The sequence below is a fragment of the Podarcis vaucheri genome (assembly GCF_965113315.1).
Source record: "Podarcis vaucheri genome assembly, chromosome: 11".
Lineage (NCBI taxonomy): Eukaryota > Metazoa > Chordata > Lepidosauria > Squamata > Lacertidae > Podarcis > Podarcis vaucheri.
In genome coordinates this window covers 15,681,578-15,699,089 of record NC_138749.1, presented here as the reverse complement: position 1 = coordinate 15,699,089, position 17,512 = coordinate 15,681,578, and the positions used below count along the sequence as shown (strand labels likewise).

General features: G+C 44.8%; 1 protein-coding gene and 1 long non-coding RNA gene across 5 annotated transcripts in view; one reads left to right on the top strand and one right to left on the bottom strand.

Moving 5' to 3' along the window:
- NEDD4L (NEDD4 like E3 ubiquitin protein ligase) overlaps positions 1-17,512 on the bottom strand; it is a 250,903-nt gene that overhangs the window by 147,789 nt on the left and 85,602 nt on the right. The gene's annotated exons all lie outside the window — the stretch shown is intronic.
- On the top strand, positions 8-16,036 carry LOC309514317. Its single transcript, XR_014211918.1, has 3 exons — positions 8-101; positions 7,786-7,962; positions 15,921-16,036. It is a non-coding gene; the product is annotated as an uncharacterized lncRNA (long non-coding RNA).

Below are 17,512 nucleotides of genomic sequence, written 5' to 3'. Positions count from 1 at the left end.
GACAGCAAACCTTGTCTGTATGACAAGGGAGCTTTGAACACACACACACACACACACACACACACGACTCCACCTAGGCTGCTTTCCACCACCGTTCCAAGGTACAGTACTGATTTTTCAAACAAATTCCCTACCAATTCCCTGCCTTCTTCAGAAACGGAAGACAAGAAAAGGGAGCAAGCAAAAGCGCTTGGCATTTAAAGAGCTCCTCTTGTGTGCTTAAAGTGCTTTATGTGCCAGGAGGCAGTGTGGTGCAGTGGTTGGAGCGCCGGACCAGGACTTGACTGGGTTCAAATCATACTCTGGTGTGGCACTCACTCTTTCTCTCTCTCTCAGCCTAACTTGTCTCTCAGGGTTGCTGCAAGGATACAATTGGAAAGGGGTGGACCGTGTGCACCACCCTCAAAATGTAATAAATAAAACAATTACCCCCGTCACAATCCTCACGGTGACTCTGAAAGGTAGAGAATTATTTCCCTCACGTTGGAAAGGGGCGTGTGTTTTGTTTGCGACATTGAGAGAATAAGACCTGCCTAAATCCACTCAGTGAAATCAGAGGCAAGGCTGAAGCTATAGAACAGGTGAAGGGAACCTTTGGTCTTCCAGATGGTGTTGAACTACAACTCCCACCGTCCATCGCCACGCTTGCTGGGGCTTATGGGAGTTGTAGTTCAGCAACAGCTGGAGGGCCAAGGGTTCCCTGCACCTAATACAGAACACAGAATCATTGAGTTCAGTGCTGTCTACAGTAACTGGCGGTGGCCATCTTGAGTTTCAAACAGGAAACATTCCCACCCCTACTACCTGCAGATACCAGGGATGGAACCAGAGCCCTTCTATATCCAAGGCGGTTGCTCTACCACTGAGCTACGGCCTTTCCCTGGATGACTGCCGATAGCTCAGTCAGTAGAGCACGAGACTCTTAATCTCAGGGTTGTGGGTTCAAGCCCTGCATTGGGCAAGAGATTCCTGCATTGCAGAGGCTTCATCCACGTGGCCCCTTCCAACTTTATGATTCTGTGAGAAGCATCCTTGTGCTTCTCACAAGGGCTGGGGTCACCAGCGTCAGCGGCACGGGTTTAGCTCCTGTTCCAGTGGGAACTGAAAACAGTGATTGATTGATTGATTGAATTTCTATACAGCCTTGCACCCGGAGGTCTCAGGGCGGTTCAGAGAACAAAATCAAAATATAAAATCACAAAATACATAATCAAAATAAAACTCAACAACGCAATAACCCCCCCCCCAAAAAAAAATAAAGCCACATTTTAAAAGGGCATGGGATGCCAATAAAATCAACCAAAGGCCTGGTTTAAAAAGGAACGTTTCTGCCTGGCGCCTAAAGGTGTATAATGAAGGCGCCAGGCAAGCTTTCCTGGGGAGAGCATTCCACAGACGGGGAGCCACTGCAGAGAAGGCCCTGTTCTCATGTTTCCACCTTCTGGACCTCTTGAGGAGGAGGCACACAAAGGAGGACCTCAGAAGATGATCTCAGGGTCCGAGTAGGTTCATATGAAAAGAGGCGGTCCTTGGGGAATTGCGGTCCTGAGCTGCTTTAGGCTTTACGTATAGGTCAAAACAGCACTTCGGGTCTGGAAACCAATTAACCAGGGGTTTAAGGAATGGAGAGAAACATGAATGCTTACAACGGGTCTTCCTCCACACCAAGTTTTCCTCAGCTTACAAAGATAAGATGTATGTTCCCCATGCAACAGAGGAAGGCTGTTCTAGTGGGCATCTGAACGCAATGGTCCTTAAAGAGCCCGGTGGGATTTTTCTTCAAGTCACAATACTCCCAGAGTTTTCTATTATTAAGAGGCAACAGCTGTGTGCTGGAGGCAGAACCACAAAACATGGTGGGAGGAAATCAGCATAGTGCTAAGCAGGTGATTTCTTCAGCGCAAGTGTCTCTGCTTGCCTGATGGAATGATCTGCCCTCTCTGCCCCCCATGCGCTGTCCCAGTGATTCTCCGGACACACACCCCAAACCTATTTTCTGGGGGGCTGGGGCACACTAGGGGAGAAGCCTTGTTGCACTAGCAGAAGACCTTGTGCAGCCTTCTGTTGGTGGGGCTTGTAAGCTGAACCTTGCTCAGTCCTTTCTGGAAACTCACAAAGCCTTGCACATTAGCAGCAATAACAGAACCAGGCAGGAGGGAATGGAACCAAAAACATGCCTCTTTCTGGATGCTAGGCAATGCTGCAGTAGAGTATTAGTCAAAACACAGAAAGCCGCAGCAGAATGCGGGGTGGAAAGAGAGAGAGACAATATCTGTGAAATCCAATTACCAGAGATGTCAGCTAACGCACATGGAAAGCTGCAACATTTAGCAATTAAGAAAAGGCTTTTATTCTCCCCCCCCCTCCCACCAGCTCACCGGCTTCCATGGTAACTATGGCATGAGCATACATCATAACAAAGAGGGAGAAAGCAGAAGATGTGTGGCAATCCCAGGCTCCTTGAAGTGTTTGCGCACCAGATGCTCCATCTGAGACAGGGTAAACTCTGCTGAACCAGTTTGTGCACAAAGACAGAAGCAGTTATGTTGAAATCCCAAAAATGGAGCCACACTTTTGCCTTTAGCTCTGGGGATTTCCTAGGAACACTACAAAGACATGCCTATTGCTAAATCTTCCTCCGATAGGCAAGAAGCCAAATTTAAATCCACAGGGAGGCTTCCAAAATGCAAAAACAAATCACAGCATGCAGCAAATGGGATAGACTCCCATGGCTATTGCAGGCCAAAGCTGGGGGCATTTCCAACATTCAATTGGCATCCCTTTGCAAGAGTGTGAAACAAAGAAATCACTTTTCTGTTGAGGGCCAAATTCCCTTATTATAGGGGGTTGCATGCTGTCAGTGGAAGGAGCTCTAGATGTTGGTGGGTGGGGCCAACTCCCTACCCTCTGGTCTTTCTGTCAACTAGCCTGCCAGTTGAGGGGGCAGATCAGTCTTGCCAGAAATCTGAGCTGATCACTCGCAGGTAACTTTTGAAATTAGGTCAAGAGCAGTGTTGTTGTTGTTTAGTCATTTAGTTGAGGCACTCCTGTCTTCCACTGCCTCCCGCAGTTTGGTCAGACTCATGTTAGTAGCTTTGAGAACACTGTCCAACCATCTTGTCCTCTGTCGTCCCCTTCTCCTTGTGCCCTCCATCTTTCCCAACATCAGGGTCTTTTCCAGGGAGTCTTCTCTTCTCATGAGGTGGCCAAAGTATTAGAGCCGCAGCTTCAGGATCTGTCCTTCCAGTGAGCACTCAGGGCTGATTTCCTTCAGAATAGATCAGTTTGATCTTCTTGCAGTCCATGGGACTCTCAAGAGTCTCCTCCAGCACCATAATTCAAAAGCATCAATTCTTCAGCGATCAGACTTCTTTATGGTCCAGCTCTCACTTCCATACATCACTACTGGGAAAACCATAGCTTTAACTATACGGACCTTTGTTGGCAAGGTGATGTCTCTGCTTTTTAAGATGCTGTCTATGTTTGAGAGCAGTGCTAGAAACTCATATATATAAAGCTAGGCTCCAAATGGCTCCTTAAACCAAGGTTACAGACACCAAGATGGAAAGTCTTGTTGCCATCTTGGGGCAAGACAGCTCCAAAGTCTTATTTTTCAAATGATGGACTGACTGTGATTAATTCTGAACATTTGGCTAGTTCAGATGACAACCATGAGCTAAGTGAGAGCTTTGAGAACTTAAAGAAGAAAATGCAGTTTATCCAGGGACAATCCACATATATATCGGTCTATTCCTACCTCTTTTTCTTAAGGGTGACATGGACCAGTCATAACGTTAGAATATTCTTCACAATGTGAGCAAGGCAGTTGGGGGGGGGGGAGTTGAGAAAAGCAACAACAATTAACTATAGGCTTGTTCACTGCTCCTGTTCAGCCTCCACAGAAAAAAGCAATTTGGTTTCTGAAATTCATTCTGGTTGTGCAGATAAACTATAACTGATAGAATTCCACAGGATGTATATGAAAACAGTCAAGATCCAATGATCCCCAGGCTTGCACCTCCAGATGGTAGAGACGTCATGCAGCATCCTAGCGCCCAGGCATCTCCACCTGGTTGCAAGTGGCCAATAACCAGGTGCAAAATGCGCCTAGCGCCTGGCTAATTTCAAACATGGAGTAAAGGTAAAGGTACCCCTGCCCATACGGGCCAGTCGTGTCCGACTCTAGGGTTGTGCGCCCATCTCACTTAAGAGGCCAGGAGCCAGCGCTGTCCGGAGACACTTCAGGGTCACATGGCCAGCGTGACGAAGCTGCTCTGGCGAGCCAGCACCATTGCAGCACACGGAAACGCCAACTATAAAAGCGGTCCCTATTTATCTACTTGCACTTAAGAGTGCTTTCGAACTGCTAGGTGGGCAGGAGCTGGGACCAAAGGACAGGAGCTCACCCCGCCGCGGGGATTCGAACCACCAACCATACGATCGGCAAGTCCTAGGCACTGAGGTTTTACCCACAGCGCCACCCGCGTCCCTTAAACAGGAGTTTAAGTGGCAGGTAGTTATTTCTTCATGGAATGTAATTTGAAAGTGGGACTGGGACTACTGCTTATGGTGTGCACTCGTCCCAATTTTGCCTCTTTCAAGCAGATTTTGCAGAAGTGCAAAATTCAAACACTGCATTTCCATCCACAAAGAAAAAATACAAGTATCTTCCAGAAATGTCTGCAGCCTCTCACAGCTATTTGCATTTTTAAGCATCAACACTGAACTAGATACACGTTTTTTGTCAAATGTCTGATTTACTATATAATGTTGGGCTTGGCCCTCTAGTCACCCATGAACACTTTAAAAAACAAAACAAAAACAAAACACACCTAGCAATCAGAATCTCTGTCACCAAAACGTCAACTCTGTGCACTGAACTTTAGTTTCAGTGCAAATATATCTCACTGGCTGTGTTAAGAGTTCAAATCCCCAAGTGTCAATGCATGCACGCAGGGTTAAAAGGATTAGATTATTTCTATGGCATGTATTATTGGTCTAAGCAGTCCAATTCAGAAGTGAGCTATGCTGATGTAGCCTGACTTTAAACCTATTTAGTCTCATTGATTCTAAAATCGATTTGACTGTGCTACGAATAATCCAGTGGGTATTTATTCCTTGCTCTTGCATAAACAGCATCCCACTATCAGAATCTGTGTTTAGTCATTTACAAAACACTTTTGTGTTTTTGTGTGTGTGTGTACACACACACACACACACACACACACACACACACACACTTACTTCAGTCTGAGGATTTGATGTTTCTGCTCCTTACTGCGGTAAAAAGAAGAATTGCACAACAACTACATACTGCAGTCTCTGTCTTGACAAGTCAAGCGTCCAAGCGTCTTCCCCATAGAATATATTTTGAATGTTGCATACAAAAAGGAAAATCTTAAAGTGGCCTATTTCCTTGCAATCAAAATTGCCTCAATTAAAAATCTGCCCTGGGTGTCTTTATGTTCCGAACCAGGACACTGGATAGGTCAGAAGGTTTAGTGATGAAATACCCAAGAAAGTGCAAGTGCTGGTAGAATTAAAAAGGTGGAAGCTTTGGAGCTGTGCATCTAAGTAGGCCAGAGCACATCTGGCACCATAGAAAAAACAGGAGAAGGCAGTGTGTCACCCCTCCAGGTGATGAAGGATTCTGTTTCCATCAGCCCCAGCCAGGCATGGCCAGTGTCCCAGGAAGAGGAAATGGAGGAAGAGGATCCCAACAAGGTATGGATCTGGGACTGGGACACACTGGGGCAACAGGGAGTGGGAAAGGAAGTACTCACAGGGTGATGAAGGTCAATGCACAGGAACCAGAACAGCAGGACCCATCACCAGAACCAGAGGGTCCCTGTCTCCCCAAACACGGTGGGCATAGGGAGCAGCAAGAGGAGTGCACAAGGAGGCTGAGGCAGGCAAGGACCCACAACCCAGATCTCTAGCTGGCCAGGTGGGGCTCGCTAGCTCTGGGAGAAGGTGTATGATTCCTTAGCTGGAGTAGGCTCAGGACAGGTGAGGGTCACAGGCCTCATCAAGCCCAGATGCTGCAATCAGCGTGCAAAAGGGAAGCCAAGCGGAGGGGCTGGGTCTGCTGAACTGCCCATGTTGATGAATGGGCATCCTTGGCTCCAACCACTACACCACACTGCCTATGGGACCGTGCTTTGGGTTTGACTCTGGACACCAGTGCTAAGTGATAGATGCACTGACTGCCTATTAACCACTAAACGAGCTTTAAGGTCTTATTACTTGCATACAAAGCCCTAAACAACTCTGGACCAGGGTAGGACCCCTTCCCATTTACTGCCCAGAAATGTTTTGTATGTTAAACTGCCCTGTGATCTTCTGGATAAAGGGCAGTATAGCAATTTAGAAATTGAACCTAGTTAGTTTTGCCATGGCCTGACGACTATTCAGGTTGGTGGCAACACAGAGATGGACGTTTCCACCAGTCGTACTGCTGTTGTGCAATGCCCTCCCTGCTGAAATATAAGTTGCCCCATCAGTACTGGCGTTCTGCCATCTCTGGAAGACACACCTGTTTAGACAATTGTTCCCTGATCTCCTGGCTTCAACCTTCTGTTTAAATTGTTCTTTTAACTGTTTTTAACCATTGGAGCTACATTTTAACGAGCTTGTTTATTATACGTTTTAATTGCAGATGTTTTGATGAAATCATTTTGCTAGGTGTTTTAATTACGTGTAGCTATATTTTTATAATTGCTTAATACTTGTTTATTTGATGTTGGCTTTCACTTGTATGTGAAGCACCTTCATGTTTCTTCTCAAAATGAAAGACAGGTATATAAATTATTAAAACAATACTCATTTCCCCCCCTCTTAAACAGACTCTTCTGCATTAGGTGGATCATAGAATTGGAACGGATCTTCGGATCATGTAGTCCAACTCTATGCGACACAAGAATATGCAGCTGTTCTATATAGGAATTGAACCTGCAACTTTTGGCGTTATCAGCACCACACTCTAAGCAACTGAGCTATCCTAGCGCCCATGAATTTCATAATACAGGTCTGCTTTTGAAAGCAGCACTGAAGAAGAAAAAAGTTGTGGTCCACCATTTCCTCCAGAGTATTGTCAAGCTGTCCAGAAAAAAAAGAAAAAAACCTTTGAGAACCACTTACTTAATACTTGACTTTCAGAAGAATTTTTTAGAGGAGTTTTTAGTGTTTTCTATTTTATTGTTTTTAATATTTTGTTGGGAGCCTCCCATAGTGGCTGGGGCAACCCAGTCAGATGGATGGCATATAAATAATAAATTATTTGTTGTTGTTGTTGTAAAGCACATATCATACATAATGCAGCATTACTACGGCTCAGTTTTCTCTGCTACATTGGCAATGCTGAGCAGAATGTCAAATCACACATCTGCAACTAATATAATGTTAGTGGCAGGGAGGAGATGTGTTTGCAAGGGGGTGGGAGGGTGTCATAATGCATTTAAGGCAGGCATGGCCAAACTTTGCTCTCCAGATGTTTTGGGACTACAACTCCCATCATCCTTAGCTAACAGGACCAGTGGCCAGGGATGATGGGAACTGTAGTCCCAAAACATCTGGAGGGCCAAGTTTGGCCATGCCTGATTAAGGCAACCTGTAATTTGGCTTTGTGGTTTAGCTCTAAGAGATTGTTGCATCTGAAGACTCAAATGAGCTGGTCAAAATATTACCTAACAGCATTACACCCTTAAAGCAACATGCAGCAATCTTTATGGCCCTCTGACTTGTTTTCATGTTATGCTTGCCGTTTCATCTGTTGGTATCACACAGGGAGCTGAGCCATGTGACACAAGAGGCACAGCACCACAAGAGAAAATCAGAAGCAGGGCAGTAAGGAAGGGACAGGCCTGCAATCTGAACATCATGAAACTGGTTTCAGATAGTGAGTAGTAAACACAAGGAAATGTGATAAATTTGTTGAAATGGACCTGGGGATTATTCCAAAGGGTAAGAACATCACTATGCAATTGCTCGGCTTAGGAGGTGAAGGAAAACCCCCAATTACTGCTAATTGTGGTACTAGTTACATGATGTTTCAGAGTCAAGGAAACTTTGCACAGGTTTGCAACTGCATGCACAATAAACTTGTCACTAAACCTGAACCCTCTCCAAAGTACAGTTGTACCTTGGATGACGAACGCCTTGCGAGTCAAACATTTTGGCTCTTGAACACCGCAAACCCGGAAGTGAGTGTTCCGGTTTGCAAACATTCTTTGGAACTCGAACGTCTGACGCAGCTTCCGGTTGACTGCAGGAGCTTCCTTTTGGTGCCTGCTAAAAACTTTTTTTGTTTTGGTAGGCTTACCCAGACATATGGAGTTGAGGTGTATTTTTGATCTGCAATTTTGGCTTAGAATATATATTTCTAGCTGTTGGTTTTCTTCATTTTGCTTTTTATAACTTGTTCATTTTTATTGGCAAGTTTAATGTGGTGGTGGTGTTTTTTTACATCTTTGTAATCTGCTTAGAGGTTTTATTTACAGTTAACCAAATCTGTACAGTGGTACCTTGGGTTCTCGAACAGCTTGGCTCCTAAGCGCCACAAACCCAGAAGTAAGTGTTCCGGTTTGCAAACGTTTTTCAGAAGCTGCTGCAGCCAATCGGAAGTCGCACCTTGGTTTTTGAATGGTTTTCTGAGTTGAATGGACTCCTGGAATGGATTAAGTTCGAGAACGAAGGTACCACTGTGTATCACTTAACTAGTTCCATGACTTGCTCCATAGCTTAGTTGTGGAGCGTGAGACTCTTGATCTCAGAGTCATGGGTTGAAGCCCCATGTTGGGTAAAAGATTCCTGCATTGCAGGGGGTTGGACTAGATGACCCTTGTGGTCCCTTCCAACTCTATGATTCTATGAAATGCCACATGCCCAAGTCCCATTTATGTGATTGAACAATGGGCACAGGCCCCTCATTTCCACCAAACAGAAGGGACTCTCTAAAGGTAAAGCTCATGCTTTGCTTGCAAAGGGACCCACATTCAGTCTCTGTCATCTCCAGTTAAAAGGATCTCAGGCAGCAGGTAATGGGAAAGTCCTCTGCTTAAGATCCTAGACAGCCTCCACTGGTCAGAACAGAGCAGATCAGACAATACAGACCAGTACGTACTGTGACCTAGTAGAAAGGCAGCTTCCTGTGTACCGAAAGACGCACATGTTGTCACAGTCCGGTTCACGGGCGATCCAAGTCCTGGCTGGGGACGTCAGGAGAGGGGGAAAGATGGTGGAGTGGGAGCAGGAATGGGAGTCCAGAAGCCAGGAGTCAGGAAGCCAAGAGTCCGAGGGTCAGAGAGGCGGGAGTCAAGAAGCCAAGAGTCCAAGGATCAAGGAGCCAAACGCAACAAGACAGGGAACGTGTTGCTGTGGTAAAGAGCTAAAGGGAAATGCTGACCTTATATCCCTTCCCAGCTCTTGCCACCAGGTGCTGTGAGTTACCAATTGGCCTCACCTGTGAGGCTGTGCCTTGCCTCTTCAGAACAAACTTAGGAAGGCCCCAGTCCTGCAAAGTCCTACTGGTCACAGGACCTGGCTCCCGCACACAGCCTTTACACATGTTGTGGGAACGCCACACAGAGGACCATGTACATAAGAGCTGATTCGTGCAACAGTTTTCCCACAAAAAGAAGGGTAGCAGTCATGTGACCTGGGTCCTCCCCATATGCACTTCCACACGATGCCAATGCATTCTACCAGCAAGCAAAAGTTTCCAGTTACTTGCACTGTTAATTCACAAAAATTGTAGACCTTCAAAAGCAGCTGGGGGGAGCTGCCAAAGGAGGTTTAAAAATGTCTGGATTAACTCACAAACAAGGGATGGGGAAGGAATTCAGTTCGGTTCACATTGCAAGCCTACCAAATTAACACTTCAAGGAATATGAAAACCAAAATGCAGCCGTCTTCCCACACAGGAACTTTTCTGAATCGTGCAGTGCAGTTTTCCAAACAATTAATGTGTCTATTAGGAACTGTGTATAAAAATTCACATATATTCGATAAGCTTCCACTAAGGAAATTGCATGCAAAAATGTCTCTGTTACGCACATCTCTATATTAGAATTGATGCAGATTATTTTTTGTGAGTATCTTTTTTTAAAATGCAAACTGATATGAAAATTTGAAGAAATGAATCTAAGACTAAGGAATTAAGAAACTAAAATGTACAGGATCTGCCATCCCTACTCACAACGTATTAATAATTTGGCTGTGTTATCCTGGTTTATTTCATGCAGTTATACAAAACAATGTTCCCAGCAAACATATCTTCCAGTTTCCCTATCATCCCAGCCAACAAGTGTATTTGCAACTGAGCTACTTTTTGTGAAAACAAGCAAGAAAGTAAATGTGTTGGTGTTATTTTTTAAAGACGGGGGGACCAGAGTTTATTAACTAGATCCTATCAATATGCAGTGAAAAGGACAGCTCTCTTTTTCAGACATGCTTAATTACAGCGAATGGAAAACAGAGTCCGTAGTGGCTTGATTGAGGCACACACAGCCTGCATTCTTACATGCTTAACTTGGGAGTAAAACTCCACTGAACTCCACAGGGCTTACTTCAAAGTAGACACGCATAGGATTCACTATAAACAATGGTTGATAGATTTAAGTACAATATCTAGAAGGACAAACCATGTTTGAAATTGGCTTGTAAATCAGAAATCACTGCCTGAAACTATGGATTCGTAATATGTACCCGAATTGACAAATCACAGTTACAGATGTTGACGCACCACTGGAGGTCCCTGAATCTAGATATGAAAGTGCTAAGCATACAACCGTTCAAGAGTTGAACAAGAGTTCAAACCATGGTTAGGATTCCCAATCAGATTCAAAGCTGGGGTTAGCATGATATCTGAATTCAGCCAGTGACTTTGGAAGACCAGAGATAACCTTAGGAGTTTCTGGTTGAGCTGCAATTCCATTTTCAAAAGTTCAGCATGAAACTATGTATTTGCAAGTTCCCAGCCCGCTTCAAGAACGGCAAAAGGGTAGCAACATTTCACAAGCATGCAAGGAGTGGGAAAATTCTAAACAATTCCCTATGAAAGGGATTTGAAAAACGGTTGCATTATCACCAGTTCACCCCATCCACGAAGATATACTGATCTGTGAAAATGGGCTGGTGGCTTAGTCAGCAGGGCGTTTAAAAATGAAAATTGTGAATAAAAAAATAAATAAATTGTCCAGTAGCACCTTAAAGGTAAAGGTAAAGGTACCCCTGCCCGAATGGGCCAGTAGCACCTTAGAGACCAACTAAGTTTGTTCTGGGTATAAGTTTTCATGTGCATGCACACTTTTTCACATGACCCGGGAAAACTGTCTGCGGACAAACGTCGGCTCCCTCGGCCACTAAAGCGAGATGAGCGCCGCAACCCCAGAGTCATTCACGACTGGACTTAACTGTCAGGGGTCCTTTACCCTTTTAAGGTGCTACTGGACAATTTTTTAATTTTATTTATTTATTTCGTCTGCATCAGACTAACACGGCTACCTACCTGAATCTAAAAATTGTAAAGTCCATTTTAATCAGCAGATACACACACAAGACTGAATCCAATTTGGGCTTACTCAGAGTAGACCCACTGGAATTAAGGGACATGACTAACATAACTACATTATCTCTTAGTTGGGTACAATTCATAAAACATCAATGAAACTGGGCTTATGCAGCAATGCAAGTTTACTCAAGTAGAAAACAAATGAATTTCATATGAAATGCTATACGCTGAACGACTTCTAGACTAAAATTGCTGTAGAACCTCTGCCTAAGCAGTGCTACCCATTACTATTCATTCCTTTATGTTCATGGCTCTATTTCACTGGTTTTGCTGAGAAAATTAGAAGGGCTCTTAGAAAATTATACTTACCGGCCCCACAGTCAAATGCTTAAAGTGGCAGGCTGGACTCCAAAGGCGAGCAAATACCTAAACCACGACTGCCGGATGCATATTCCAAGTTGCGCCAAGATGACGGCAGAGAGGAACAGCAAACTGCACGTATAAGCTATAAATTCACCGCTGCCGGACTCTGCGGGAAAGGAATCCTCTTGTAAACCCTGACCCTCCCATATCTTAAACATCCATCTGTGTTTTGTCATGGGAGGGAGGAGAGATCTACCTCTTTTTGTTGACTTCAGGGTGAATTATTTGCATGTGTAACCTATAAAGTATTCCAACTGGGCTGGAGACATAAGGAGGCAAGAGAAACCCAGCCTTTCTCCTGCACAGCCCCATTGCAGAATGGCACAATTGTGGAAACTACGTACCTGAAATGCTCTTAAGTTCCTATTTAGCTGCTCTCTCTGAAATTGGGTTTGCAGCGTTTACAGCACCATCCTGTGCCCATCTACCCGGAACCCTAGTTCTGCCAAGCTCAATGGGACTTAACTCTCAAGGAGGCGCATTTAAGATTTCAACCTCAGTAGCTGAACCAGGTTAATCTATTCCAAGGGTTGCCAGCGTGGACTTCATAGGCACCACTGGTGGCCTTGAGGTCTTCCCCTAGAACCCAGGAAGTTTCCCAAGTTCTCCCAATCACTGCTCTCTTGGCTGTGAGTGTGGCCATCCTCTTCTCCCTTGGAAAGTACAGAGAGATGAAGGAGGAAATTCCTCTTTCAGCTCTGTGTGATTAATTATACTGTATCACACTTTTATCCAGTTTTCTTGGAAAAGCAAGTTTGTGCGCTCTCTCTCTCTCTCTCTCTCTCTCTCTGCTGATTTAGGAAAGGGAATAATTCCAAATAAGCCCATACAGTTGATGACAACTGCTCTATTCAAAACACACTGACTAAAATAGATGCTACAGTGCATATTTTATTATTTTAATTTTCAATACAGGTAAAACTTACATAAAACTGCAAGTGGGAAGCAACATATTGAAACACACATTTCCTACACACACACACAGAGAGAGAGAGAGAGAGAGAGAGAGAGAGAGAGAAGAAGAAGAAGAAGAAGAAGAAGAAGAAGAAGAAGAAGAAGAAGAAGAGAGAGAGGTGCATCAAAGACAGGCATAGGCAAACTCGGCCCTCCAGATGTTTTGGGACTACAACGCCCATCATCCCTAGCTAACAGGACCAGTGGTCAGGAATGATGGGAACTGTAGGCTCAAAACATCTGGAGAGCAAATGTTTGCCTATGCCTGATCGAAGATGTCTACCACAAAGATTATTTGCATCACTTAAAAGCAGAACTATTTCTCTCATAAGCAAATGAAAGCAGCCAATCAAGCTACAACATCGATCAACGAATATCTCTCGAGACCCCCAATGACACTGTATCTTTAAAACAGCATCATGCCGTTTAAACAGCCTTAGCTTCCCCGAAGAATCCTGGGAATTGTAGCAGTGCTGTGAGTTGTCAGGAGACCCCTATTTCTCTCATAAAACTACAATTCTCTGAGTGGCTTAGCCATCTCTCTCTTTTGTGGCGCCCGCCCTGTGGAACGCCCTCCCATCAGATAAATAAACTATCTGACTTTTAGAAGACATCTGAAGGCAGCCCTGTCTAGGAAAGTTTCTAATGACTGATGTTTTAATGTATTTTTAATCTTTTGTTGGAAGCCGCCCAGAGTGGCTGGGCAAACCCAGCCAGATGGGTGGGGTATAAATAATAAGTCCCCAAGACGGGGGGCAAGGGCGGCACACATCGCACTCATGGCGGAGGAGGCTGAGCGCTCTATGGAGGAGCTGGCCACTGGACATGAATCACAAGTCACACGTATGACACAATGCCCACAGCGCCACCTGGAGATGAAGGGGGCCTGGCCCCCTTGAAACAAATACAGTGGTACCTCTGGTTGCGAACGGGGATCCGTTCCGGAGCCCTGTTCGCAACCTGAAAGGAACGCAACCCGCACCTGCGCGTGTGGGTTGTGATTTGCCGCTTCTGCGCATGCATGTGACATCATTTTGCGTGTCTGCGCATGCGCGAGTGGCAAAACCCGGAAGTAGCCCTTTCCAGTACTTCTGGGTCGCCGCGGGACGCAACCTGAAAATGCGCAACCTGAAGCAAATGTAACATGAGGCATGACTGTATTGAGTTGTCATGCCTGTTTTCTAGGGAACTCTTGAAATGGCTGCTCTGTGAAGGGAACAGGGGTCTCGTTACAATTCTCGGCACCCTGAATGAATTTCAGCTCCCAGGGTTGTTTCTTGGGGCAGGGAGCCATGACTGTTTAAAATGGTATGACGCTGCTTTAAATGTTTAGTGCAAATGGGGAATAGCTGGGCTTATCTTACAGCAATCCAAAGAGAGGCTGCAGGGACATGGAGCAGTGGAAGGTGAGAGACTTTTTCACAGTGTTGGCTTCAGCAAGGCAGCCCTGATTGGGTTCCTCTCCTGTGAATTATTGGGATTTTGTGGCCGGCTGGCCCGGGTTCACCTAGCTACAGGGCACTCCACTGGCTACTGCCAATGGAATTGAAACAGGCCTAGCTAACCTTGATAACACCCCTTAGCCTGGGGATTTAGTCAAACAGGGCTGCAGAGAACCCTGTTATGAACCTCCTGCTAATTTAGCATTGCTCCTACACATATTTCATGAATAAGGAACTTGCTCTCATCCTCAAGAGCTTCCGGTGCCCTGCCTCCATCCAACAGCAGACAAGAAATACCAGAATTTTATGTGAGAAACACTACAGCGGAATTGAAAACTGAGCAGCTGCCTCGGTGTTCAGACCTGCCTGGTGTTGACCCAAGTCCACATAAAATGGTATTACTCATGGCTTACTGTTAACACAGAGCTGACGCAGCAGCAAACTTGCAAAACGAAAAGCAAGAATTTTAAAGCGTTCGCACAGTTGCACGATTGCTTCCAATAACTTTGGGCGCATTTCAGATGCAAAATACGATTCCAAACATCTACAAAGCCCCTTCTGAGTCATTGTCTCTGGTGACAATGGAATCACCTGAGCTTTAAAAAGAAATCTAAGGCGCTTGGCCAAAGTAGCTCAGATTCCACACAAAGAAGAGTCAAATCAAAGTGAGGCCTTCTGAATTACATTTTGCGATTAAAGCACACTTGTACTCATTTCTATACTAGTGACAAAAGGCCACTGTGAAAACAGAACACTGGATTTGATGGGCCATTGGTGTGGTCCAGCAGGCCATCTCTTTTTTCTTTTTGTTTATTTTTTATTTTCAAAAACATATCCTAATCAATCAAAAATACAAAAATGCAAAATAATAACCATAAAAACAAATAATACCCCCATGTGACTTCCCTCCCCCAATATTCACCATCCCTTAATATTTAAATTCTTGTTAACATTGCGTCTTTTGTATCTCATCCTTAATGTTCTTAGAATATTATTTTTTTCTAATTGTACTTTACAAACATAATCTATACATATCAACATGTTATCCTTAGAGCAGTGTTTTTTCATATAATCCTCAAAGCATTGCCACTCTGACCTTAGTTTCTGATTTGTCTGGTGTCTTATGGCTGCTGTTAACTTCGCCATTCCTATAAATTCACATAATTTACATATCCAATCCTCTTTTGTGGGTATAATGTTTCCTTCCCAGTTCTTTGCAAGTAATAGTCTGGCTTTGGCTGTAGCATATAAGAATAATCTTTTCTTATCTTGTGGGATATCCTTTCCTAAGATGCCCAATAGGTACGCCTCTGGTTTTTTCCCTATAGAAATTTTAAACATCTTTTTAAACTCCTCGTGGATACATCCCCAGAATTCTTTAACTTTTTCGCAGCTCCACCATACCTGGATCATAGTCCCCTCCACCTCCTTACATTTCCAACACAGATTAGATTCTAACATATATATTGGCGAGTGTCAAAGGTGTAATATAATACCTACAGAACATTTTCATTAGGTTTTCTTTGATGGAATAGCAGGCGCTAAATCATATATCAATCTTTAAGCAGGCCATTTCTTATGTTTTTAATCAGAGCACTGAAAATCTTACCCTATCCACTGAAAATCTTGCTCGGGTCCCCTCTGGAGCAGATAGCACAGCAGCCCTCAGGATGCTGCAGATACCAAACCCCACACTGGTGCAGAACAGAACATACTGTATTTTTTGCACCATAACACTCGCTTTTTTCCTCCTAAAAAGTAAGGGGAAATGTCTGTGCGTGTTATGGAGGGAATGCTTACGGGTGGCATGCCTACGGATTTTCCTCCTCTAAAAACTATGTGCGTGTTATGGTCGGGTGCGTGTTATAGAGCGAAAAATACGGTATGTTGTTGACAGAGAAGCACTGCTTCAGGGTGAAGAAGTTGGGAGTCCTGTACAGATCCGAAAAGGTTGTACTACAAAGGAGCCCGGACTGAAATCATTTGGTTTAAACTTCCGCATGGGTCAGGCAGTCCGTATCTCTTGCGTACGAACAAATCACCTCCAAGGACACAGGGGCAAAGGAGAAGGGAAGTAAAACAAGGGCTCTTGATTCGGGCTGTTTTAATAACCCTCCATAAAACATAGTAAACAGTCATTTTGTTCTCACTCTCCATGCAAGCAGCGTTGTGCGTCAACTGAAATGTGCCCGAATCATAACTGCTTCAAAAATGAATGATCAAGTGAAAGAGGGTATCAAGGACAACGTTCGGGAGAACAAGACAGAGAGAACCTTTCCTTCAATGATGTTAAGAAGTGCACAACAATCTGGCACAATCGGGTTTGCTGTCCAGCTCATATTGCCTCCTTGCAGAAACTGAGCAATGCCTTTAGTGTACCAAAATCACTGAAGGAAGTGGGGAGGCCAAACCCCATAGCATCTAGCAGGTTTATCGTGGCATGAGCTTCCACTGGCCAAAATAGATCAGCGCTGCAGTGTGGGACCAGTCTGCCCTTGAGCCTCTTCAATGGTGAAAGAGAAAAGATGTTATCAGGTGTGACAGATTCACCAGAAGTTCAGGACAGCCACCAAAGACTTTAAAACAAGACTCTCCCACATTCCTCCCCATTTCTACGCAAGCTGCTTAATTTTTAACAGGCAAGTAGGGAACCTCAGGCTTATACGGGAATCCCACTTCCTGTAATGGAAAGAATCCATTCTAAGGCACCAACCCCTCTTCACTCAGGAGGAAACACTATTAAATTTAGTGGGACTTAAGTCCATGTAAGTGCTGTGGGTTAAACCACTGAGCCTAGGACTTGCCGATCAGAAGGTCAGCGGTTCGAATCCCCATGACAGGGTGAGCTCCTGTTGCTCGGTCCCTGCTCCTGCCAACCTAGCAGTTCGAAAGCACGTCAAAGTGCAAGTAGATATGTAGGTACCGCTCCGGCGGTACTGCTCTGGTTTGCCAGAAGTGGCTTAGTCATGCTGGCCACATGACCCGGAAGCTGTATGCCAGCTCCCTTGGCCAATAAAGCGAGATGAGCGCCGCAACCCCAGAATCGGCCACGACTGGACCTAATTGTCAGGGGTCCCCTTTACCTTTAATTCTGCGTAAACATGCCTGGGAGCAGGAAGCAATTGGTCAGGCGAGAAGGGAAAGACACACTTTCCTACTAAATTGGCCTTGTTCTGGTAAGCAT